Source organism: Geotrypetes seraphini, chromosome 11 (assembly GCF_902459505.1).
Source record: "Geotrypetes seraphini chromosome 11, aGeoSer1.1, whole genome shotgun sequence".
Lineage (NCBI taxonomy): Eukaryota > Metazoa > Chordata > Amphibia > Gymnophiona > Dermophiidae > Geotrypetes > Geotrypetes seraphini.
This window is the reverse complement of record NC_047094.1, coordinates 93,313,685-93,341,292: the sequence shown is the minus strand read 5'-3', so window position 1 is coordinate 93,341,292 and position 27,608 is coordinate 93,313,685. Positions and strand designations below refer to the sequence as shown.

At 43.8% G+C, this 27,608-nt stretch overlaps 1 protein-coding gene across 6 annotated transcripts in view; it reads left to right on the top strand.

Moving 5' to 3' along the window:
* The window catches only part of OSBPL2 (oxysterol binding protein like 2), a 198,932-nt gene that overhangs the window by 22,803 nt on the left and 148,521 nt on the right, over positions 1 to 27,608 (top strand). Inside the window, exon 1 of one of the 6 annotated variants that reach the window (XM_033914058.1) lies at positions 25,993 to 26,012. The exons of the other annotated variants lie outside the window; for them this stretch is intronic. The gene's annotated coding sequence lies outside the window, so the exon portion shown is untranslated. Of the gene's footprint in view, positions 1 to 25,992; positions 26,013 to 27,608 lie in introns of those variants that run through there. 6 annotated transcript variants of the gene reach the window in all.

Genomic DNA, 27,608 nt, shown 5'->3' with positions numbered 1-27,608 from the left:
GTTGCTGTGGGGGTGATTTCGGATGGGGATGCTGTAAACGGGATTATGATTGTGAAGTCGTCTGCGTAACTGAATACTTTTATGCCTCGCTGGGTTAGCTTCGTTCCTAGTGAAGCTATGTAGACGTTGAAGAGTAGTGGGGATAGTGGGGACCCCTGTGGAACGCCTGATGGGTTTCTCCATGTTTTAGAGAGATTGTGATTGAAGCGAACTTGATAGGTGCGGGTCGTAAGGAAACCTCGGAACCAGTCCAGCACTTCGCCTCCGATGCCGATTGAATCTAAACATTGTAGTAGTTTTTTTGTGATCTACCAAGTCGAAGGCTGAGCTCATGTCGAATTGCATCACTAAGGCTTTGTGGCCCTTACTAAATAAGTTACGTAGGTATTCTAAGATTGCTGCTATCACCGTCTCAGTACTGAACAGAGGTCTGAAGCCTGACTGGGTTTCATGTAGCAGTGAGAACCGATCTAGGTAGTCCATCAGTTGGGTTTGTACCAAGCCTTCCATTATTTTTACGAAAAATGGGATAGATGCTACTGGTCTATAGTTGGTTGCTGAAGTTAGGGGTAGTTTATGATTTTTGGGGGATGGGGTGATTATAATGTGACCGTTTTTTGATAGGAATTTTCCGTTTTTGAAATTGTTGGACATATGAGTCCATAGTGTTATCTTAAAGTCTAAAGGGGCTGCTTTCATTATGTTGGGTGGACAGGGATCTAGGATGCAGTTTGATGTGGTATATTTGTTGTAGAGTTTTATGAAGTTATGCCATTCTAGGTCCTGAAAGGAGTTCCAATACATGTCCACTGGTGTTTCGTTTTCGTGTGTGTTGGCTATTTGCTGTTCATCTGTGTTGTTTGTTGGGCAGTTGTTCCTTAGGTTCACAATTTTTGAGTTAAAGTGTTGTGCTAGATCGTCTGCTGATGGAAGTTTTATGTCGTGCGTTGATTGACTGTGGCGTGTGGTGTCAAATAGATTTTTTACTAGATTGAACAATTCATGAGTGTTGATTCCTTTTGCACTTGTGTTGGATGTATATATTTTGGATGAGTAGAATTTTTTCCTTTTTTCTTTTATCAGTTGTTTATATTCCTTTATGTTTGATCTCCAATTATTCCTGTCTGATATTTCACCTGATTTGTTCCAGATCCTTTCTAGTCGTCGTGTTGATTGTTTCATTTTTTGTAGTTCGGAGTCGAACCAGTTGTTATATTTATTTGAGCGGTTTGTTCTGTTTTGTTTGGGAGCTATTTTGTCTAAGATAGTTGTGCTTGTTTTTAACCATTGTTCCCAGAATTCACCTTCTTCATTCATCTCCTCGCGCGCTTCGTAGTGGGCCCAGTATTCCTCTGGGTTAATGTGGCCCCTTGTGAGATGTTCTTTTTTTATCCTTGGGTGAGTTTTTACTTTAGTTTGGTTCCAGTTTAAATTAAAGTAATAGGTGTAGTGGTCGGACCAGATGTCGTGGTTCCAAATGCCGTTTGATATGGAAATAGTGGGATTTAGGATTTCTTTTGTGGACATAGCTACCAGATCTAGCTGGTGGCCTTTTTCATGGGTTTGTGTAGATGAAGGGAGATTGAAGTTGAGTGAGGATAGGAAGTTTTTAAAATCTTTTGTGTCTGGATTTTTCTCGTTTTCTAAATGTAGGTTTGCGTCTCCTGCTATAATATTGTAAGACGGAGTAATTGAGTTGTGTAGGATGAATTCATAGAAATCTTCTCTGGCCTTTGACCAGCATTTTGGCGGTATATAAAATAGAATGCAGGAGAGGTATTCTTCTAGGTCCTTATTGCTAATCTTGCATGCTAGTGTTTCTAGTTGGTTGGTTATTTTGGAGTCAACTAATTCTAGTTCGAGTTCTTCCTTGAGGATGACTGCTAGTCCTCCCCCTCTGCGGTCTTCACGGTTTAACATGTGAATTTTGTAGTTATCTGGTATTAGGTCATTTAGTATTGGATCTCTCCTGATAGTAACCATGTTTCCGTTAGAAAGAGGCAGGCTATCTTTTTGTAGACGATCCAGTCTTTGATTAAGAAAGCTTTGTTCCTTACTGATCTAGTGTTAAGGTAGGCGCAGGGAATAGAGGTAGTTGTGTTGAGTGTGGTGGGTGTATTGATTTTGATGAGTTTTATCTCCCTTGGTCTTTTTTTTGAGGGTACGGTGAGGTCTGTTATTACTTGTGATTGTTTTAATATGATTTACTCTTTCCTGTCACGCCCATCTTCAAGAAAGGCTCAAGGGGAGACCCGGGAAACTACAGGCCGGTGAGCTTGACCTCGGTCCCGGGAAAGATGATGGAAGCGCTGATTAAAGACAGCATCTGGGAACACATCGAAAACAATGGGCAGCTAAAGTCGAGCCAGCATGGCTTCTGCAAGGGCAGGTCATGCCTCACGAACTTATTATACTTCTTTGAGAGGGGTAAACAGCCAGGTGGATAAAGGGGAATCCATAGACATCATTTACCTTGACTTCCAAAAAGCCTTTGACAAGGTACCACACGAGAGACTGCTAAGGAAGCTATGGAACCACGGGGTGCAAGGGGTGGTCCACCGATGGATCAAAAACTGGCTGGCGGACAGGAAACAGAGGGTTGGAGTAAAGGGCCATTACTCAGATTGGAAATGGGTCACGAGCGGAGTTCCACAGGGGTCGGTGCTGGGACCGCTTCTGTTCAACATATTTATTAACGACCTGGAGGCGGGAACAAAATGTGAGGTAATTAAATTTGCGGATGACACTAAACTATACAGCAGGGTCGAAACCATGGAGGACTGCGAAGACCTCCAAAAAGATCTGACAGTGCTGGAAGAGTGGGCCAAAAAGTGGCAGATGAGCTTCAACATAGGGAAATGCAAGGTCATGCATGTTGGGAAAAAGAACCTGATGTTCACTTACAAGATGGGGGGATCACCGCTAGGGGTGAGAAACCTTGAAAGAGACCTGGGAGTGATGGTAGACACAACATTGAAGGTGTCGGCGCAGTGCGCCACAGCCTCAAGGAAAGCGAACAGAATGTTGGGTATCATTAAGAAAGGTATCGCGACCAGGACGAAGGAAGTCATCCTGCCACTGTATCGTGCATTGGTTCGCCCACACCTGGAGTACTGTGTCCAGTACTGGTCGCCGTACCTCAAGAAGGACATGGCGGTAGTTGAGAGAGTCCAGAGAAGAGCAACTAAGCTGATAAAGGGTATGGGGAACCTCTCATATACTGACAGACTGAAAAAGCTGGGGCTTTTCTCGCTGGAAAAGCGACGACTCAGAGGAGACATGATAGAAACCTTCAATATCATGAAGGGCATAGAAAAAGTGGACAGGGACAGATTTTTCAAACTATGGGGAACCACAAGTACAAGGGGGCACTCGGAGAAATTGAGAGGGGAAAGGTTTAGAACAAATGCCAGGAAGTTCTTTTTCACCCAGAGGGTGGTGGATACATGGAACGCGCTACCGGAGGATGTGATAAGCAGAAGCACGCTACAGGGCTTCAAAGAGGGTCTGGACAGGTACCTGGAGGACAAAGGGATTGAGGGGTACAGATAGGAGTAGAGGTAAGGTTAGAGGGATAGGATTAGAGGTAATTTGTAAAATTAGTCAGAGACCACTGTTCAGGCAGTGGGCCTGATGGGCCGCCGCGAGAGCGGACCGCTGGGCAAGATGGACCTCTGGTCTGCCTCAGCGGAGGCAACTTCTTATGTTCTTATGTTCTAAGCTCCTTTGGGAGGATGTGCTAAAAGCATTGAATGAATAAATAAATACTAACCTGTGGTAAGCACTAATGTGTATACCACAGTAAAAAAAAGGGGCTAAGTGGGGAGAGCACAGGTGTCCTGCAGTAATTTTTGCATGTGCATGCACTATCCTATGTGCTAACTTTTTTTTTTTTTTAACTTTCTTTATTGATATTTTGAACTTTATAATGTATACAATTGAAAAATCAGAAAAACTATATGAAAATACATTATTAACATCAGAATTATTACATTAAAGAATTTTTAATCCCTTCTTAACCTATAAACAGTAATGATGTATATTATACTATCAATATTATAAAATTTATTCCTCCAAATAAATATTGCACCCCCCACCCCACCCTGGACGTGCAAAGGAATCTAACATAAAGAAAAAAGAATCACTTTAATTATAATGTGACAAAATTAGTTAATGGACCCCAAATCCCCTTAAAGGATTTAATAAACCCTAAACGTTCTGCCATAATCTTTTCATATTTATATGTTGCACATACAGTTGCCCACCAAAAACTAAAATTAATCCTATCATGATGTTTCCAATTAGATGTGATCATTTGAACCCCTATTCCTGATAAAATCATGAAAAGGCGACTATTATTTTTATCCAAAGTGGGTTTAACATGAAGAATCGTTCCAGAAATTATTGCTTCATATGTCAAAGGAATAGAGGATTGAAGAATATTGTTAATTTGCCCCCAAATCGACTTCCAAAAGCCAAGTATCAATGGACAAAAAAACAAATGATGATCCAAAGTCCCTATATCAATATGACAATGCCAACATCTATTAGATTTAGAACTATCTACTTTGTTCAATCGAACTGGGGTCCAAAAAATCCTATGTAATAAAAACAACCATGTTTGTTTTTTTAGTGTGGGGGGGAGGTGGATCTGAGATCAGAAAGTAGGTGTGCTCTGTGCTAATCATTTAGTGCAGCTGCATTGATGTGCATGAGCCCTTGGCAGCTACATAATGGGTGGCAGTAGGGGCTCATGTGCTAACAGGGAAAATGTGAAAAAATTGGCCACTTTACCCCAGGGGTAAAAATGACCTTGGTGTGCAGGAATGACCCTTGTAAGGACACTCAAAGCCACTTTTTTACCATAGTTTGGGGAAAGGGGCCCCTCAATGTTTAAATAGGAACTTAGTGGAGGTATCCCGACCCTTGTCGCAGTGCTACGAGTGATAACCTTGAAGAATGGGCATCTTAGAAAGCTGTTTGGCACGATCCCTTGGTTACTAGGATATCGGGATCCCAAGTTGCTAAGCAGATAACCTTCTACCTTCTGCCCTTCAGGTGGTGCAGCATTACTTGTTTCAAAACTGTGACTTATCTTGCTCTGCTGCATTCCATTCAAGTTAAGAACATTGACGCTTGGAAGAATTGGTTGCAGGCAGGTATTCGGACATTAGATGACGTTATGTCTAATGGAAATCTGCTTGATTTTTCACAATTGCAACAATCATTTGGAATTTTAAAATCTCAACAATATAGGTGGTTGCAGTTGAAGCAGGCTATTCAGAGTGGGTTCCCTGAATGGAAAATTTTTAAAACATATTTTAGCCTGCAAATCCTTTGCTACCAAACTGATTTAGTAGGTCATCAGCGGTACAAATTGATTTCTGGATTTTTGAATAAAGAAGCCAGAAAATAGTCTTAGAGACATCTGGAGCATCGAGATAAAACAGTATATTTCTGTGTCTCGTTAGCCACGAATTTGGACTTGGAGATTGAAATGTACAGCGTCGGCATCTATGAGACAAACGTGGTTATTTTTGTTACATAGGATTTTCTGGACCTCAGTTCGATTAAATAAAATAGATAGTTCTAAGTTTAATAGATGCTGGCATTGTCATACTGGTATAGGGACTTTGGATCATCTGTTGTATTTTTGTCCGTTTATATTAATATATTGGAAGTCAATTTGGGGACAAATAAATTTAGTACTAGATTCAAATGTTCCAATATCATATGAGGCTATAATTTGTGGAACAATTTTACATGTGAAACCCACTCTAGATAAATATAAGAGTTGTCTATTTATGATCCTAACAGGTTTAGCCATTCAATTGATTACAAGTAATTGGAAAAACCATGATAGAATTAATTATACATTTTGGTGGGTGAATGTGTGTGCTACATACAGATACGAACGAATTAACACAGAATGTAGGTATTTAGTGAGGTATTTAATAAAATTTGGAGACCATTGACTAAATTTGTAAAAACATAATAATGTATTTTCATCATATCTCTTCTTTTCTTTGGTTTATTTATATTTACACATCCAGGGGGGTGTGGGGTTGGAGGGAGGGGAATAAATATTGATAGTGATATTTGGGTAACTTTATTCTTTATTTGTATTGTATATTAGGACATATCAATAATAATAAAAAGCTAAGTGCGCATGCGCTTTTCAAAGATCGTGATTTCTGGTAGCATGAGGTGTGCTTCTGTGTCAGCCTCACGGCGCCTGCGCTAGCTGGAGGCGCGTGACTGTGCAGAAGATGCCAGCGACTCCTCCCTCCCGCTGCCGCTCCTCTTCAAAGCGGGCTGCTGAGGTTTGCCAGCCGCTGTAGCGAACCTTGCAGGCCGCTCTCCACCTTCCCGACATGGTGCTGAAGAAGGAGTCGTTGTTGCCGCTGCCGCCACACAAGCACGTCTTCCTCCAAACTGGGTAAATACAAATAGCAGCAGGAAGATCTAATAAGATCAGCATAGCCTTTCAAACAGCTCTTTTAGGCTGCAGTCCAGTTCCTCTTTACAAACAGAATCCCCAGCACCTACCTACACTCTCCGGAAGGACTGGACCCCAGCACTGGACATCCTGCTCTCCTGTCGGCTCCTCTCACGAGCCGCACCAGCGTTGGAGAAGGCTTCCGACGCTGGCGGGGATCGAGAGGAGCCGCGGTGACACCTCAAGGGGTGGGAAGAGAAGCACCGAAAAAAGACTCCTGCCCCTACTTTCTTCGCGGTCCCGACTCTAAACGCCGAATTTGCTCTGCCGCATCTCTGATGATGTCATTAGGGACGTGCCATAGTAAATCAGGGCAGTAGAAGGCCCCGAAGCAGCGTGTGTAGAGTGCTGCACACGCTGCTGTAGTCACAGGTTTGTCAGGAAAGGGGAGCAGGAGACCCCATACCCTAAATCAGATTTCCCTTTGCCCCATTTCCCACCAGCTCAGCTTGATCCCAAGTAGCAGTACCAAAAGGCTACTGCTAGGGGTCAAGAAATGCTACTTTGAAGGTGGCAGTCAATGAAGTAGGAACAACTATGGATCACTCTTTAACCCCCCCCCCTCCCAAAGGGCAAGAGAACTGCAATTGGACAGACTGAGGAAGGAAATATTCAGATAAAGAAGAGCTGAGACTGAAGAAGGAAAGAAAATTGAAGAGACTGAGGTAGGAAATGTTCAGAGAAAGAAAAGCTGAGACTGAAGAAGGAAAAAAAAAATAGGAATAAATACCTACAGGGAAACATAAGATCAGGAGCATACAGAAAAAAAAAATACAGCATAGAGGTTTGCAGGAATAAGGAACACATAGAGAAAGTAGAGCAGAGACACCTGCAAGAAGAGAAAAAGAGCAAAGAGACTGGGGATGAGAAAGAGCAGACATGCTTGCAGGAGAAAAAGCAAGGCAGTAATGTTACAGCTGGAGAGTGCAAAGTGAGGAAGAAAGCAGAGACAGCGCTACACATGGAAATGGAGGGGGAGAGAGACAGAAAAAAAAAAAAAAAGACAGACATATATTCTAGCACCCGTTAATGTAACGGGCTTAAAGACTAGTTATGATATTATTATATGCAGGAAAATGAAATTATTTAATGATATTTATGTTACCTGTATAGATAATAGTGTAATATGTGCAATATCTTTTCTTCTTTCATTTGTATGACACTGTGTTTGATTAAAAACCAATAAAGAATTAAAAAACAAACAAAAGAACATTGATGCTCTTGGTCTCACATACCCCTTCAGTCACAATAAAAGCCTTCCAAAGGTAGGTACTTCTGAGCTGTTCTTATAAATTTAGGTGTTTGTTTACTGGTTGGTTAAGCCTTTTTGAGGGCACAAGATATCGGCGCTTATTGGCATTACCTGTGGTGCAGGTTCTGTTGTCATCATGAGGTCGGCTTCACACATGATCTACTTTTTTGTTTTCCTTCCGTTTCATGCCTTTCTTTATTTTGCCATTGTTTTAGTGACATGCTTCATCTGCTTACTGGTAAGATGTGGACTCTCTAAAGCAGTGGTTCCCAACCCTGTCCTGGAGGACCACCTGCCAGTCAGGTTTTTGGGATAACCCTAATGAATATGCATGAGAGAGATTTGCATCTAATGGAGGTGACAGGCATGCAAATCTGCTCCATGCATACTCATTAGGATTATCCCAAAAACCCGACTGGCTGGTGGTCCTCCAGGACAGGGTTGGGAACCACTGCTCTAAAGCCTAAATGAGAAGTGGGACCAAATGTTTTGAAAGTTCAAATGGAATTTGAAATAAAAATCTATGCCTAGAAAGAGAAACTTTTATTTAAAAACCAAATGTGCTATAGCTGGATGTTGTACTTTTGGTTAAAACTTACATGTAAATGTATAGTTAAAATACATATTTCACAGGCCCCACATCTGGCAGTATTCAAATCCAAGCTCAAAGCCCACTTTTTCAAAGCTTTGTGTATGTCCTAACACTTCCAACTTCTAATCTAATACATTATATTTGTTTCTCATTCCCTCTGTAACCCCTACCCTCTCTACCTCTTCATCCTTTTGTTTCCCCCTTCATGAACAGTATATATTGATCCAGTGTATCTGTCATAATTAGATTGTAAGCTCTTTTGAGCAGGGACTGCCTCGTGCGTGCCACAGCACTGCATGCATCTGGTAGCACTATAGAAATAATAGTAATAGTACTAGCACCTTTTCTGGTTGAATCAAATACATACATTTGTGTAGTTGAAGAGTTTTCAGCATAGAAAAGACACAAAAACCGAGTGGAGGATGCAACACAGATGAGATGAGCGAGAAAAGTAATATGGGTATGGGAAATAAATTTTTTCTAATGTTTGAAAAAGATTAAAAACCTAAAGTCAAAAGTTCTAGGCCTACTGGTAAACCACCTGTTCTAGGTGTAAATATATTAAACTAAACTAAATCTTGTGTTTATATACCGCACCATCTCCACATTTGTGGAGCTCGGCACAGTTTACAAGAATTGTAGTGAGAAAGGAACTCCAAGGGAGGGATGGGTGAAGATCGGAGAGGGGAGAATGTTAGCAGGCTGGAATGTCAGAAGAGGAGGGAGTGTTAGGTTTTTGAGAAAAGCCAGGTTTTCAGATGTTTACGGAAGGGTTCGAGGGCACTCAGGTTCCAAAGAGGGGAGGCAAGGCTATTCCAGAGCTCGATGAATCTGAAGAGAAGGGAGGTCCCCAGTTTTCCTGGGTGGGAAATGTCTTTTAGTGAGGGGAAGGATAATTTTAGTTTGGTTTAGAATGGTTAAATAAGATTGGTAGATTTGCCCACTTGGGGTTTGACTGCAGAGGCAGCTTGAGGTTTCCATATTAAAAAGAGATTAATTTAAAAAAAAAATGTTTTGGAATGAAGCTTGACTATCCTTGTGGGTGGTATAGGATTTGCTTTGTATTATAACCTTTAGTTTAGGCTTCTAAGTCTTTCATATACTATAGTTATGTGAACAAACAAGGAAATTTATTCATTAATACTATGTAATTTGTGTGTAAATGCTGTTACAGTAAGTTTTGTAGAAAAATAAAAAATACATATCACTGTATCATAAAGAGAACAACACTCCTTTTTATATGTATGGTCGGAAAGGAATTTTCTACCAGTAGCTATTGAATTAAATAAATGATTAAGGGTCCTTTTATCAGATTGCGGTAAGTGTCATAATGCACTTCCAAAAGTCTTATAGTGGTTTGTGTCCTGGTGTCCCATGATAAAATGGGCAATTTGTGCCTGCGTACAATGCACTAAAAAATATTTTTTATTTTCTTGGAAGGGGACATGTTAGGGGATGGAGAGTGGGGGGTGACAGTGCTAATCAATTAGCATGTGAGGCATTGATTCGCATGAGGTCCTTACTGCCTACAAAATAGGTGATGGTAAGGGCTCACATAGTGAGGATTTTTATTTTTGAATAGCCATGTGCTAATGGCTAAAAGTGGCCTTAGACCACGGGAAAGACCTGCACAAAGACTGCAATAAGGACACTTTTGCCAATAGTAAAAGGGCCTCTTAGGGCTCCTTTTACTAAGGTGTGCTAGCCCCGCGCTACACGGAGAATACTAATGCAAGCTCTATGGAGGCATTAGCGTGTAGCGCGCACTAAAACCGCTAGCGCACCTTGGTTAAAGGAGCCCTTAGTGAGGAGAACTAGCAAATATAAGCACATGCTTCACTGATTATCCAAAATTATAGCCAAACTATAACATAAAACATTTATTATAAAGAATTTAACAGTAGGATCATCTTCTATGGGAGATCATGTAGAGCAGTGTATCTTCACCATGAGATATAATCATTAAGGCTGCTTTTCGCTTAAAATTTTTAATTGCAATTAATTGTGTCACTAAAGGTGGCGCTTAGCCTGTGGTCCATGGAGGGGGACACGGGACCATGCATTTCCTCTCTTTCTTCCCCACATGTACCTTTTGCTAGTGGGAATGCCGAAGCTGGGCCAGTCGAAGAAAACAGTGCTGCCTCAGTAGCGAGGAAGTCGGCAGGGTGCCGGCACTCTCCAAGCATGCTCAGCTCATGCTTTTGAGGCAATATATTACTATTACTAATCATTTTTATAGCGCTACTAGATGTACACAGCGCTGTACAACTGTATACATTATAAGCAGTTACTTTCTCTGTCCCTGGTGGGCTCAAAATCTGTTTTTTTCATACCAGGGGCAATGAAGGACTGTGCGACTTGACCTGGGACACAAGGAGTAGAAAGTGGCGCGGGGACAAATTTTCATCCCCATCTACTCGCCATCCCCGCATTTTTCCCCCTGCATATCTCTGCTCAAAGCAGAAAGATGATTTTTATGCAAGGTTATGGGCCTAAGGCAGGGATAGGCAATTCTGGTCCTCGAGAGCCGGAGCCAGGTCAAGTTTTCAGGATATCCACAATGAATATGTATGAGATGGATTTGCATGCACTGCCTCCTTGAGATGCAAATCTATCTCATGCATATTTATTGTAGATATCGTGAAAACCTGACCTGTCTCCGGCTCTCGAGGATCGGAATTGCCTACCTCTAGCCTAAGGCATTTGCAAATAAACATAAGCTTATAGTGTACGTGTGGTGGGAGTTTTAACTTTTATTTTGATTGAAAGAACATCAGTAAAAGTACAACTTGAGAGGCATGCTGGGTTCTGCATTGCACACAAAGAACCAAACATCAAACATCGGTGCTAGTGATATTTTAGTCCAGCTGCTCCAAAAATGTTAATTCTTATTCAGTTCGCAAAATCGCAACAAATAAAGCAGAAAGTGATTTAAAAAAAAAAAAAATTGTGAGCAAAACAGACACAATTGCAAACACATCGAGAACAGCCCTCAGAATATTGCACACAAATAACTGCCCCCCCCCCCTTTAACAAGCTGTGCTAGATGCTGAGCCACCCATTCAGTCCTATGGCATTTAGCTTGTGCTGCTTGGGAGCATGGCTTGATAAAAGGGGTAGGGGGTAAGTGCTTTTTTTCCCCCCAGTATAAAAGCAAACCAATAATGCATAGCTTAGTGCTTTTCGCAGCGTGAACCAAAACTAAACAGCATAAACAATGTCCATTTCTAAGCAACAAAACAAAGCCAGCAAATAAAGAAAAGAAAAAAATTAAATAAGTACAACCCTCAGAATACCACATGCAAATAACTTGGGACTTCTTTTTCAAAGCTGTGGTAGTGATGGGCTTTGGTGCATTTACTGCTACATTTCTCTGTCATTTCCAGGAACCTTGAAACCTATATAGGCAGTCTTTAACCAAACAGATAAAAGAATATCAATGTCCACTATAACTGTTCAAGTTTAGCATTAAGTTTTCGAAATACCTTTGTTTCCAAGCTACTAGACAAACTGGATTAGTACAGATTGTTATCCCAGGACAAGCAGGCAGGTATTCTCACTTGTGGGTGATGTCATCAGACAGAGCCCCGGTACGGACGTCTCACAAGCACGTGTTGCTTGTAGAAACTTAAAAGTTTTCAGATGCCCGCACCGCGCATGCGCCGGTGCCCTCCCGCCCGGAGATCCGGGCGTGTCTCCTCAGTTCTTTTCTTTCCGCAGAGCTGAGAAGTTCAACTTCATCATGCGCTAGCTGAATTCAGTTAAATTTGCCTTCCTTGTCCGCGTTTTCGCTTTCTTTTATTTACAGTTAACAGTACATTTCTTTTTCAGTTAAAAAAAAAAAAAAAAAAAAAAGATTATTTCCTCCGGCGGGTCGAACGGGCCGGCCACATGGCTCAGGCCCACGGGCTTCGACCTCGCGGCGGAGATTTTCCGGCCTATGTCCCGGCCAATCACCGGGTTTAAAAAGTGCAGCAAGTGCCAACGCGCGATTTCACTCACGGACCCTCACCGGCGCTGTTTGCAGTGTTTGGGTCCTGACCACATTCCGAAATCGTGCAGGCCTTGCTCTACCCTTACGGCACGCTCATTCAAACGGCGTTGCCTATTGTGGAAATCGATGTTCAAGATGGACGCAGCTAAGGATCCTTCAGCCTCCACTTCATCTGATACCTCCCCGGTTCGGGCAAAACCGGTATCGACCCCTCCTGCATCGAGTGTGGTGAAACCGGCATCGTTCATCCCGACAACATCCACGAGCTCGACGTCGGTGCCTGCCCCGGTCTCCTCGGTTCAGGTACCTCTTCCTTCCACAGTACCACCAGTGGTCATCAAAGTGTCGAAAGCTACTAAGCAGAAGCACTCGACCTCGAAGGAGCGCGATGACCGTGCAGGAGGACCCCCTTTCGGTGCGGATCCCTCCTTATCGGCTTCGCTACGGTCCGTGCTGGAAGCTCAATTCGTTGAGCTCATGCAGACCATCGGACCCGGGCTCATCGCTGCCATACAGGGTGACCTCCCGGTACCGGTCCAAAGGGGCGGTCCGCCCCCTCCCCCTCCTCCACGCCGTTCGACCTCGAAAACCGACGAGGACGAACGGGGGAGGGCGGCGATGCCCATGCGGCAAGCCTCGCTTACCGATATGCCGCCATTAGAGCCCATTACGCCTCCGCGCCAACATGGGACCAGACCTCCGATCGATACTCAAAGCCCTGGGCATAGTCAGGAAGAGTTCTTCCGTACTCCTTACCAGACTTGGGTAGCATCGCAAGAATCCGCATCGCAACCCCAGTTGCGATCCACCGCTTCCAGCCCTATCCACCACTTGGGGGCCTCGGGAGACCATGCGATGCACAGACGATCCCGATCCCCGTCCCGCCACCGAGACGGGCACCGATCAAGACACTCATCCTGGCACTCTCCACGCCACTCGGAGGTGTCACCGCAGAAAAAACTGCAACGTATGGGATACTCCTCATCAGAGGTGTCCCCTCCGGAGGGACCGGAGTACGAGGAGACACCCGTACCCGATTCTCCTTGCCACTCCCCGATGTCCACGGATCCGGAGGCCTCTTCCTCCTCCAGCCCGTCCCACAGACCGACGCTGGCGGATCAATTGTCTTTCTCATCATTCCTCCGACAAATGGCGGATGATCTGGATGTGACCCTTGACACGGGCTCCCGATACTCCAAAGAGTATCTGGACACCATGCATTTACCTAACCCTCCAACGGAGTCGCTTCGGCTCCCCCTGCATAAATTGCTGGATTAGACCTTCATGCAGTGTTTCGAAACACCGTACTCCATACCGGCGATTCCCAGCAAACTCGATGCTCGATACCGCATCGTGCACCATAAAGGGTTTGAGGGCCCTCAACTCTCCCACCAATCCCTACTGGTTGAGTCCTCTCTTAAACGCTCTCATCCCTCTCAGGTCTACGCCTCTGTACCGCCGGGCCGAGAGGGGAGAACGATGGACAAATTTGGTAGAAAATTCTATCAAAACTCCATGATGGCGTCACGGGTGCTGAACTACAATTTCTTTTTCTCTTCCTATCTGGAGTTCTTCTTGCCGGTGCTCCGCAAGTTCACTCCGTTCATAGACACCCAAGCTCGATTCGAGTTCGAGGAAGTGGTAGCCTCCCTCTCCCAATTACGCCTCCAGCTGATGCAATCCTCCTTCGATGCATTCGAACTCTCGGCACGTGCTGCCGCAAGCGCGGTAGCCATGCGTCGCCTGGCATGGCTCCGTACAATCGATATGGATCCCAACCTCCAGGACAGACTCGCCAACGTACCATGTGCGGGAGCTGACCTGTTCGATGAGTCTATCGAAACTGTTACCAAGAAGCTGTCGGATCACGAAAAATCTTTTCAATCCATCCTGCGGCCCAAACCCAAACCTCAACAGTCCCGACCTTCCAGGCCACCCCTGATTTACCAGCGGCGTTACATGCCCAGACAAACGCCTGCTGCGAGACAACCTGCGAAGAGACAACCTCCCCAGAAGTCTCAGCAAAAACCTCAGCCACCGGCTGCACCTAAGGCTCCCCAGCCCTTTTGACTCCCCTCCTGGGAGCATAACCGACACCGTTCTGCACCCCTCAGCCTCTCCCATAGGGGGCCGCCTCCATCTTTTTTACCATCGATGGGAGGCCATAACCACGGACCTATGGGTCCTTACCATCATAAGAGAAGGATACTCTCTTCACTTCCATCGGGTCCCCCCGGACCATCCTCCAAGAGAGTATCCTTCAAGCTCGACACAGACCGCCCTTCTTCTTCAGGAAGTCCAAACCTTACTTCAGCTTCGGGCCGTCGAGCCGGTCCCGTCAGACCAGTTGAACCGAGGGTTTTACTCCCGGTACTTCCTCGTCCCGAAGAAAACGGGCGACCTGCGACCCATTTTAGACCTTCGGGCCCTCAACAAGTTTCTGGTCAAATAGAAGTTTCGCATGTTGACTTTGGCTTCTCTATACCCCCTCCTCGAGCAGAACGACTGGTTATGCTCCCTGGATCTCAAGGAGGCCTACACTCACATCCCCATTCACCCGGCCTCCCGAAAGTTCCTCAGATTTCGGGTGGGAAATCTGCACCTACAGTATCGAGTGCTACCATTCGGCCTCTCTTCGTCCCCCAGAGTCTTCACAAAGTGCCTGGTGGTAGTGGCCGCGGCACTCCGAGACAGGGGTCTACAGGTGTTCCCATACCTAGACGACTGGCTCATCAAGGCCCTGTCAGCCCCAGAGGTCACTTCGGCGGTCTTGGCTACAACCTACTTCCTCCAGAATTTGGGCTTCGAGATCAACTTTTCCAAGTCTCATCTACAACCCACCCAGTCCCTCCCCTTCATCGGAGCGGTCCTGGACACCACTCGACTCCGAGCATTCCTGCCTCTGCAACGCATGGAGTCCCTTCTCCATCTCTGCCAGTCGGTGTCTACTCGCCAAACCCTACCGGCGAGACAACTGATGGTGCTCCTGGGCCATATGGCCTCCACAGTACATGTGACACCCTTTGCCAGACTCCATCTCAGGATCCCCCAGTGGACCCTGGCATCACAGTGGAATCAGACGTCCGATCCACTAACCAAACACATCTTAGTCACACCTGCTCTTCGGCAGTCTCTACTTTGGTGGATGACCTCTTCGAATCTATCCAGAGGTTTGCTGTTGCACTCTCCCCCCCATCAGAAAGTTCTCACAACCGATTCGTCGAACTATGCATGGGGGGCCCACCTGGATGGTCTCCGCACCCAAGGATTCTGGACCAGTGCGGAAAGACTACATCAAATCAATCTACTGGAGCTCAGAGCCATCTTCAATGCGCTCCAAGCTTTCCAACACCTACTTCACAACATGGTGATCCTCATTCGCACAGACAATCAGGCCGCCATGTATTATATCAACAAGCAAGGAGGCACGGGCTCGGTCCTCCTTTGCCAGGAAGCTCTACGAGTCTGGGACTGGGCGGTGCGCCACAACGCCTTCCTCAGAGCTGTCTACATTCAGGGGGAGAACAACGTCTTAGCAGACAAACTAAGTCGTCTGCTACAACCGCACGAATGGACTCTCCATTCCAGCCCCCTTCACCAAATCTTCACGCAGTGGGGGACGCCTCAGATAGACCTCTTTGCGGCTCCCCACAACTCCAAACTGCCTCAGTTTTGCTCCAGGATCTACACTCCTCATCGCCTCGAGGTAGATGCTTTTCTACTGAACTGGGGGGAAACGATTTCTAATGCGTTCCCACCATTCCCGCTGATCCAGAAGACTCTGGTCAAGCTGAAACTCGAACGGGCTACCATGATTCTAATAACTCCTCGGTGGCCCAGACAACCTTGGTTCTCCCTCCTACTTCAACTCAGCAGCAGGGAACCAGTACCACTTCCAGTGTTTCCTTCACTACTTACTCAACATCAAGGATCACTGCTTCATCCCAACCTGCAGTCTCTCCACCTGACAGCTTGGTTCCTCTCAACGTAACCCCTCACCAATTCTCACAAGAAGTGAGGGAGGTCTTGGAAGCTTCCAAGAAGCCCGCCACTCGACAATGCTACTCCCAGAAATGGACTAGATTCTCCTCATGGTGTGTTTCTAAATCAAAGGAACCTCAGCGAGCTTCCTTATCCTCCGTGCTGGACTATCTCCTACACCTATCTCAATCTGGGCTCAAGTCTACATCCATACGAGTCCACCTGAGCGCTATTGCGGCGTTCCACCAGCCCCTACAAGGGAAACCCCTCTCGGCCCATCCGGTGGTCGCCAGATTTATGAAAGGACTCTTCCATGTTAACCCTCCTCTCAAACCACCCCCAGTAGTTTGGGACCTCAATGTAGTCCTTTCCCGTCTCATGAAGCCCCCGTTTGAACCACTCAACAGGGCCCCTCTTAAGTATCTCACCTGGAAAGTGCTTTTTCTTGTAGCCCTTACGTCCGCTCGCAGAGTCAGCGAACTCCAGGCATTGATGGCGGATCCACCATTCACAGTATTCCATCATGACAAGGTGGTCCTCCGCACTCACCCGAAATTCCTGCCTAAGGTGGTCTCCGAATTTCATCTCAACCAATCCATTGTACTTCCAGTATTCTTCCCTAAGCCCCATTCTCACCACGGAGAATCGGCCCTTCACACTCTAGTCTGTAAACGTGCTTTGGCTTTCTACCTGGATCGCACCAAGCCACACAGAACCACTCCTCAACTTTTTGTCTCCTTTGATCCTAATAAGTTGGGAAGACCCGTATCAAAGCGCACCATCTCTAATTGGATGGCGGCTTGTATCTCTTTCTGCTATGCCCAGGCTGGATTATCACTTCCTTGTAAGGTCACAGCCCATAAGGTCAGAGCAATGGCAGCCTCAGTAGCATTCCTCAGATCAACACCAATCGAGGAAATTTGTAAGGCTGCCACCTGGTCCTCGGTTCACACATTCACCTCACATTATTGTCTGGATACTCTCTCCAGACGGGATGGACAGTTTGGCCAAACAGTATTGAAAAATTTATTCTCTTAAGTCGCCAACTCCCCCTCCATCCCACTGAGGTTAGCTTGGAGGTCACCCACTAGTGAGAATACCTGCCTGCTTGTCCTGGGATAAAGCAATGTTACTTACCGTAACAGTTGTTATCCAGGGACAGCAGGCAGCTATTCTCACGTCCCACCCACCTCCCCTGGGTTGGCTTCTCAGGCTAGCTACCTGAACTGAGGAGACACGTCCGGATCTCCGGGCGGGAGGGCACCGGCGCATGCGCGGTGTGGGCATCTGGAAACTTTTAAGTTTCTACAAGCAACACGTGCTTGTGAGACGTCCGTACCGGGGCTCTGTCTGATGACATCACCCACTAGTGAGAATAGCTGCCTGCTGTCCCTGGATAACAACTGTTACGGTAAGTAACATTGCTATTCTACATAGACATTCAGTGCTATCAGAAAAATTGGCCTCTTTCACACAAACAGACCCTTACTAAGCACGGGATAAGTACTACAAACTAAAAATAGAAATATGTAGACAAAAGTTAAACTGAACTGCCAAGAAGGCAAACTCTGCATACAATGCAACACCACAGAAATGATGACACATGTTCCCTAATACTGTGCAAAATATAAAGATAGCAGATGCAAATTAAGAAAAAAATGACAAACAGTCAACAATCACCATTTTACAAATTAACAAATAGAAATAAAACAAAGTGGGAAATAAGATAATGTAATTTTATCGTACTAATGCATTTTTAAATAAGCATTGAGGCCAAAACAGGTTTCATGTTTATTTAAAATTTGATAATATCGCTTATAATACTTCTAAGCGATGTACATTTTAAAAGCAGGGATACAATATTACAAATTAACATAGATACTGTTGTTACAATATCTTGTCCTGACCTGAGGAAGGGGCTTTGGTATCTGAAAATTAATAAAAAATGTACTAAGGTAATCTTTTTATTGGACTAATTTTATTTTCATTTTCTATTTACCTATAAATGTTTATCAGTACAGTTACATTACTACTTTATTCCAAAACAACAACAAAAAATCATTTTTCTACCTTTTGTCATCTCTGGTTTCTGCTTTCCTCCTCTTCACTCTTTTTTTCCATTCAGTATCTGCAATATCTCTTCCTTCCATATGGCATCTTCCTTTTTCTTTGCCCCTTCCTTCCAACTGTTTACCCCCTTGCATCCAGCCTGTGCCCAATCTCTCCTTTACACAAAATTCATTTCCGCTTCAACCCCTTCCCCAAGCTCTGGCATCTCTTTTTTTATTTTCTTTCCTTCCCTTCCCCACAGCATCTCGGTCTCCTTCCCTTTCCTCTCTCCTGGCATCTCTGTCCTCTCATCCTCTATTCTCTGGAAGGCTGACTAGCTTGTAAACTGGCTGGCATGTATGCATACATGCATTGCTTCTCTTCCTCCATCCCTCCCCCCTCCATGGTACGACCCTGATCCCAACCTGACTTGACACCCCCCCAATGCCCTACCCTGACATCCCTAGTGGTCTAGTGGCCTCTTTGGGCACAGGTAAAACTCCTAACTGTTTCCTGCCCTGATGCTGCTATAGCTGACACTGCCACTCCGAAGATTTTCAAGATGGCTGCTAAGGCTTTGTGTGGCAGCCTCATGAAATTTCACTTTCCTGTCCCCGAAGAAAGCTACTAGACTACCTGGGGTAAGGCAGGTTTGGGGTGGGCTACCATATCTTCCAATTTCTGCAGCATTTCTGCTGCAGTGGTTTCTGTTCTCGAGACACTACTGCAGTAATATCGGGCAAGTCAACCCAGCTCTCCCCGTTACTAAGGTAATTACCACAGTTACCATTACCATGTCACTCTCAAACATGGAGCTACAGTGGGAATTGAACTCTGTTTCCCAGGATCACAGTCCGCTGCACTAACCATAAGACTATTCCTTCACTCCACTATGAGGAGGAAGGGGGGGGCGACTCAAGCAGCAGATTTCTTCAGCTGATGGTACTTTAGCTACCCTATTAGCCATTGAACAAGTGCTGCAGTTTTTTAGGAGGCTGAGGTCTCCAAGGACCTCCCCTTCTCTCCCTCTCTCTCTCTCTCTTTCCTCCTCTGAGCCCATCTCTCTCTCCTTCTCTCCCTTCCCATTCTGGACCCAGATACGTCTTACTCTCTTCCTCACACCAGCTACCTGGAGAATCTTTGAAGCCAGTCTTCGACCCTGCAGCACCAGTGTCGGCTGCATTGAAAGGCTGCCTGTGGCCTGCACTGGGCCTCTCTCTCTAATCCATCCTGCCCTTCTGAAACCAGGAAGTTCTCTCAGATGGGGCATGCCAGGTTAGCTGGAAAGACCCGGTGAAGGCCACAGGCAACCTTTCTGTATGACTGGTGCTGCAGGGCCAAAGACTGGCTTCAGAGGTACACTGGGTGCGAGGGGGAGAGCAAACTGTGGTCAGGTCGGCGGGGGTGCGTGGGAGGCAGAAAGTGGACTCCTTTTGATTTAATGATTAATCACGATTAACATGTTGCTCTAATATTCATCAGTTCATTACAAATATACAACAAATTTGTCGTCGTCTTAATGTAAAATCTTTAAAATACAAATTTCTAAAACTACAGAGCAGTTTTTTAAAACAGATTTCTGTACTACAGAATAATCAGAAAATGGCGCAGAGCATTTATTATCTGTAAGCTGTATCCAGAAACTCCATATGGTGTAAAGAACTGATCAAAGTGTGATTTCAATATTACACAAGGAATTTTCAACATAATGTATGACAGTCTTGCTCTTTGGAGGTTCTGGTTAAGTGATACTCGGCCTTTGTCAGTCGTGAGCTAGTTCAGCAGCAGACACGCTGAAACAAACCTTCAATGGCCTTCTTTATTTTGATCTTCGAATTTAAGTATTGGCTACATTGATTCTGTACTGCATTTAATATTCTGAGATCTGAGAGAGCCTCACAGGGGGGCCAAGAAAGAGTCAGGAATTGATGATCCCAGTTGTAATTGGTGCACTTGCTTGCCAGGTGAATTTTTAAGAGCTTTTAAATGATGTAAAAAGATTTTCCAGTGCACTAAGCTTTCAATTTGGGAATAACCGGTTACAAGAATATTTCGCTAACCTTGGGAGTCTCTAGCTAGTGTTCAAAATTGTGACCCTTCCCCACCCTAATATAGAATTGAGCACTCCAGAAACTTCCCTCCTTGTAAGGGTGATAATGCTGATCTTTGTGCAAAAATAATAAAATGCATTCTTTACTAGCAAATGTGACTTCTACTACAGAGATTCAACATTTTTCCCAACAGACAGAATATGGGAAAACCATCTATTGTATCCAATCCTGGTATTCTTGTCTCCTAGTATCTTCAGTGTTAATATGATGCAAGTTGATTTCATATAGGCAGGGCTTTTCACTTGAAACTGGAATGGAACTGTGGGAAGGAAGTACAATGGGCACAGTGTTTTCTAGTTAGTAAAACACTTTGTGCTCTTTCCCCAATTTTCTGTACTGCTTCTGGTAGAAGATGCAGGGTTTTATGTGATGGCATGGCTTTTTAAACACTGCATTTCCAAACTTTTATATCTATGTCTGAGCTAGTTGCTTGTTTTTACATCCTTACCAGTATTTTAATACAGCTGCATTACTATATGATGGTTCAAGAAAGCAGGGCTGTAGTATAGTAAATCTCAGGAAAGATTTATTCTTTTTCATGGATAATTCCTAAATGTCCAAATAACTCCTTATGTAATCCGCCTTAAACTACAAGGTAATGGCGGAATAGAAATCACTAATGTAATAATTCTGTTCATGGACTGTTTTAAGTATAGGGATCATCAAACAAGTTTCTTATCATCTCACCTTACAAATATTCAGAGTCTCATGAGAATTGAACCTATGAGACCAACCTGAACTTCTGGCACCATGCAGCTCAATCTTGCAGAGAGCTGAGTCATGGTGGGGAAGCAGGAAGGCCATTGTTTGTTCTGCAACTGAAACAAGGTGAGGGGAAAGGTGCTAGATGCACTAAAGTCAGCAATAATCGCTAAACCAGTTTTGACTGATCTAGCTACGAAAGCATTTGCTGACCCAATGTACAAAACGGCTCACCGCATGTTTTTCCTCTCGATTGCCCGTTTTCTGATCTGGCCATGCAAATTAGCTATTTAATATTAAAACCAAACAACCCGAGCGATTGATATACCTAAGATTCCGGTAGGCCCAAGTGCTTAATGCCCCTCGTATGGGCAGGGCTTTAGGCACTTGGGCCAATCAGGCCTTAGGCCCCTCCCCGGTGCATCCCACAATGTACCGAGAAGGGTCAGGCCTGCTGGACAGAGGGAGAACCCGTCCAGCCAGCCATCGAAAAAGGTTAGAGGGGGTTCTGGGGGGGGGTTCGGGTGGGGTTAGGGGTTCTAGTGGGGGTGGGAGGTCCAGATAGGGGTGGAGGGAGGTCCGGGCTGGGCGATCTACCAGGGCAGGGGAGGTTCTGGCAGGAGGGATTGGGCATCCCTCCTACTGGCGATCTATTGGGGGGGGGGAGTTGTAGCAGAAGGGAATGGGCATCCTTCCTGCCAGCGATCTATGTGGGGGGTTCCAGCAGGAGAGATTGGGTATTCCTCCTGCCAGTAGTCTTCGTGGTAGGTGGGGACGGGTTGCCGCTAAACGTATCACAGCAGGGAGATCCCTTGCTGCGATAAGCTCAGCGGCAACCCGATTTTCTAACCGGCGTCTGTAACATTTAGGCGGGCTTAGGTGCGATTCTGTCGGCTTTTGAGACCGGGTGTTCTATACAAAATCCAAGCCTTTAAGTTTATTATTTTTAAATCCATGGTGTAAATCAGTGGTTCCCAAACCTGTCCTGGGGGACCCCCAGCCAGTCAGGTTTTCAGGATATCCCTAATGAATATGCATGAGAGAGATTTGCATACATGTCACTTCCATTATATGCAAATCTCTCTCATGCATATTCATTAGGGATATCTTGAAAACCTGACTGGCTGGGGGTCCCCCAGGACAGGTTTGGGAACCACTGGTGTAAATGAACTTATTTAATTAAGAGCATGTGGGTTGTCAATCACTTTAAAACAACCTAATGAGCTGAAAAATAAAAACTTGCTTCAACTTTGAAAAAGCTTTGATAAAATTTTTGTTCTGTTCCTAGGATTCCCTTATTACCCTTGCGAATATTATTGTGTCCTTCTGAATTCCTGAGTTTTTAATGGCAAATTCATGTCATGTATGTTCTATGTTTAAATTTTTTTTTAATCTATGCAAAATTTTTGTATGTAACTTTCTTGGTTGTATTATATGTTTTTAGACCTCTGTTGTAATCTGTAGCTGCAACTTAGCTCAGTTGGGTTCTTCAATAAGGTGCGCTAACTGATTTAGCGTGCATGCTAAATGCTAAGATGCCCATAGGAATATAATGGATGCCTTTAGCATTTAGCACACCTTAATAAAAGAACCTCTAAATTTTTAAAAAAAATTTTTTAAATGAGACTGGATGCATGGTTCTTCTAGTAGTTCCTTACTCCTTTGACTACCTTCCGCTGTTGCTGCTGTTCCATTAACTGTCTAGATCAGAGTAATAGTAATAATAATTTTATTCTTATATACTGCCATACCGAAAAAGTTCTAGGCGGTTCACAACAAGGTGAGCTAATACATGTGATACAGATAAAATACAAATTAGAATAATGGACTTAAAAACAGATAAAGACAGAAAGCATTTACAATATAATGCAGAAAATACCGGCATGGCAGGGAAAGAAGTAATACATAGAACAGATAAAATGCATCAAGTTGAATATAAGAAACTTGATTGGAAAAAATGAAGCAGAATGCATTAAGATACCAACCTATCAAAGAGTTGAGTCTTTAACAATTTTCTAAAATCAAGATAGGAAGGGACCACTAACATAATTTTTCCAAGCCATACATTCAATTTAGTGCCAACCAAGAATCCTACTTCCCTAGATTAACATAGAAACATAGAAGATGACGGCAGAAATGGGCCACGGCCCAACAAGTCTGCCCACTCTACTAACCCACCCCCTAATTTTTTCCTTGAAGCGATCCCACATGCCTATCCCATTTTCTCTTAAAATCCAGCATGCTGCTGGCCTCAATTACCTGAATTGGAAGACTATTCCAATTGTCGACCACCCTTTCGGTGAAGAAATACTTCCTGGTGTCACTATGAAATCTCCCACCCCTGAATTTCAACGGATGTCCTCTTGTCGCCGAAGGTCCTTTAAGAAAGAAGATATCCTCTTCTACCTCAATATGGCCCGTGACATATTTGAACGTCTCAATCATGTCACCTCTCCCTCTACGTTCATCGAGTGAGTACAGCTGCAATTTGCCCAGCCGTTCCTCATACGGGAGGTCCTTGAGTCCTGAGACCATCCTGGTGGCCATTCGCTGAACTGATTCAATTCTCCGCACATCTTTTTGATAATGTGGTCTCCAGAATTGTACACAATATTCTAGATGAGGTCTCACCATGGATCTGTACAACGGCATTATAACTTCGGGCTTCTGGCTGACGAAACTTCTTCGGATACAACCCATCATTTGTCTAGCCTTGGATGAAGCCTTCTCCACTTGATTGGCAGTCTTCATGTCTTCACTAATGATCACTCCCAAGTTCCGTTCTGCTGCAGTTCTTGCTAAGGTCTCACCATTTAGGGTTTAATTCTGCATGGATTTCTGCTGCCAAGGTGCATGACCTTACACTTTTTGGCATTAAAACTTAGTTGCCAAGTTGAGGACCACTGCTCCAGTAAGAGTAGGTCATGCGTCATACAGTCGGACACTGTGCTATCGCTTACTATGTTGCATAGTTTGGTGTCATCGGCAAATAATGTAATTTTCCCTTGAAGCCCCTGAGTGATGCCCCTTACGAAGATATTAAATAAGATCGGATCCAGTACCGAGCCCTGCGGTACTCCACTGATCACTTCCGACGTTTCGGAGAGAGTACCGTTCACCACCACCCTGATAGAGCTATCTTATAAACTAACCAGATAAGATTGCCTGCCTCTCCTTAAAGGGAAAATTCAGCAGATTTCTTCAAAACTATAAAGACCATTCCCTGAGTTTTTTGGAATAAAACGTGCACCTAAATATATAAAATTCTTTCAATAATTCAAAATGCTTAGAATTTTTTAAATTTTTTTTTTTTTTTTTTTTTAAACCATACCAAGTTTGTGGTTTAAAAAAATCTCCAAGCCTTAAGTATTCAATCAAGCTTTGTTATGAGTAGGAAAAGAATTAACAATGGAGCTTTACAAAGCCCTTGATTTAGGTGCTGTTGACTTGTGTTCAAGTCCTAGTGACGTAATGAACATCATCAAGTTTTCTTGGCAGAATACAGAAGTAGATTGCCGGGGCTTTCTTCTGCGCAATATAAATTCAATGTTGTCACTGTTATTGCATCAAACATGATCCTCTGTCTCCCAACACTGCCCATCTGCTGCTGCCCAGATGGTTGGTACATCATTAGTCTAACAAAGCCACATATAGCCTCATTAAAAAAAAAAACTTAGTAAATTTTTGTTTATATGATTTTTGATAGTTTTTCATTTCAATAACAACCAATATACCAATACACAATCCAATTCAATCAACATGACTATCAAGAGACCACCCGTGTTGTTGCTTCATGGTAGTTCAAATGACAAACAGAAAAAACACAACCCACTTCCCCCACCCCACTTAAAGGAAGCTCCATTATCAAGAATTCAGTATAGGACTATGAGCTTGAGGCGACACAGTATCCCACAAAGATGACCATGTGTCTTGATATAGTCTCCATTTTTTGGTGATCTCATTTCTCCACAATGTAATTGAGGGGTCTCTGACTTATAATTTTTTTTTAAATCTAAGAATATAAGGATTGCCATATTGGATCAGGCCAAGGTTCCTGTTTTGAACAGCTGCAGGTCACAACTTGGTAAAGTCCCCAAAAGTAGCAAGATTCCGTGTTACTTAACCTCGGGCATAAGCATTTACTTTCACCAGATCCAATTTCAAAATGGCTGCCATGGAGTAGCCTAGTGGTTAGAGGTTGTGAGTTTGTTTCCTATTGCAGCTCCTTGTGACTCTGGGCAAATCACTTAACACTTCATTGCTCCAGGTACAAAAAAAATAAGTATCTTTGTCTAAAAAAAATGTGTAAACTGCTTTATCCGCTTTACCCTTTACTCATTACCCTTTGACAGCCATTTTGAAGTTGGAGTTGGTATGGACAGGAGCAGCTGGTGGTAGCTCCTGCCTCAACTGTATCATTGGACTACAAATAATAATAATAATAATGGGGGCTGGGCTGAGGGCTAACAGGTGGGGGAGGGTCTGGGAGGGAGTAGGGGCTGTTCCTGTTTGAGGGACACTGTACTGTTTTGGTTTTAGCTGAAAACACTGGCATTGTCAACCAAAACCAAATGAGAACTGAATATATATTTGAAACCAAAATTCAGATGACCTCTGAGTGAATTGACTATTTAACCCTATTCTCTTTTTTTGTCTTTTAACCAGTTTCAAATCCACAATAGAAAGTTGCCTTCTATCTCATGTTTTCTTTGTTTTTAATTTTTCAGTCCAAGGGTCATTCCATGTAAAATGATCTAGGGCTCCCCACCTCACCATCACAGATTTTGATGAAATGTTGAGTGCTGAATCTTACATGACCCAAATGAACTCGGGTAAAGTTTAAGAACCACCAGTGGAGTACTTGTGGAGATATAGCTTTTTGATATCATACGACAACCATGTACAGTATCACTGCAAATTTTCCACAGCTTTGAGTCAAAATATTTCCTTGGTTATATAAGTAAAACAAATTAAACTTGGCAATCTTATACAAGTTTTTAAGATCTATTCAATGAAACTAATGTGAATTTTATTTTTTGAAACTGGTATATGTAAAAAGCCTCAAAGTGGGCCAAAAAATATGAATGCGCTAAAATATTTCAATGTTTAGTTTTCTGTGGTTATATTACATTAGTGATTTTTATTGCGCCATTACCTTGCGGTTCAAGGTGGATTGCAGAAGAGGATTTCTGGACATGTCCAGAGGTGTTAGAGTAGAGCGGGTTGCTTTCAAGGATTGAAATGTTTCATATGATGTTAGTTAGTCTTCATGGATTTCTTGAATAGCAGGGTATTTCTTTTCTGAAAGTTTTGTAGTCTGGGGTTGCGATTAGTAGATTGGAGAGTTAATGGTCTAGTTTTGCTGCCTGTGTGGCTAGAAGACCATCATACAGTTTTTTCCATTTGATGTCTCTGATTGGAGGGTATGTGAATGATATCTGGGTTCTCCTGTGTCTGGTTGTGGTAGTTTGGATTAGGCGGTTGTTCAAGTAGGCTGGGCTGTCACCATTTATGGATTTAAATAATAGACAGTAGAATTTAAATAGTATTCTTGCTTGAACTGGGAGCCAGTGTGAGTTGAGGTATGCCTCGGTGATGTGGTCGTGTTTTTTTAGTGAATAGATTAGTCTCAGGGCTGTGCTTTGTACTGTTTGTAGTTGTTTTATCATTGTTGCGGGTTCCTGTAATAATGAAGCTGTCCGTGTAAAATTATCTTATTATTATGTAACATGACTTGGTTCTCAAATATATACGATTTCAATTTTATAAGCTAATCTCGATATTTTACAATTGGACTTAAATTTTGTGAAAAACATCAAAAATGGTCTTCTAGAAACATTTTTGAACCAGCTCTATTAGAAATGGCATGTTTCAAACCCCTTGAAAAAGTTGGCTTTGTTTTTCAATGCAAGCAAACAGTGCCTGAAAATAAGGGTCTATGGTCATAGAAGTTTCTGTGGTAATGGCATACATTAACATCAAATATGGTAGCTCTTCAAGTTGTACTTGTTATATGACTGTTATTTTGCATTTTTATAAGGAAAATATTTCATCGCGTTGGTCCATGATGGCATTGCCACTACCAGTTCAAGAAATTTGAACCAGCAACCTCATTGTAGTAGAGGTCATGCCCGATAGCCATGTAATACCAGCCATGGGTGGATCTCCTGGTTCAGGTCCCCAAGCCTGCAATCTTGGTTTCTTTGGCAAGGTTCCAAAGCCTTGAACGGGTATCTGGGTCCCCAACAAGTGATTTGCCAGCTTTACCTTCTGTCGCACCAAGCAGCATCATGGGGTAAAGACCTAGAACAATTGCTTTCACCTACTACTTATGAGGAATTTAGGAAACGTCTGAAAATACACCTGTTCCTAAAGTATCTAGACAACTGATCCTCTCTTCTCTCTCCCCTCTATAGCGATTAACTTGT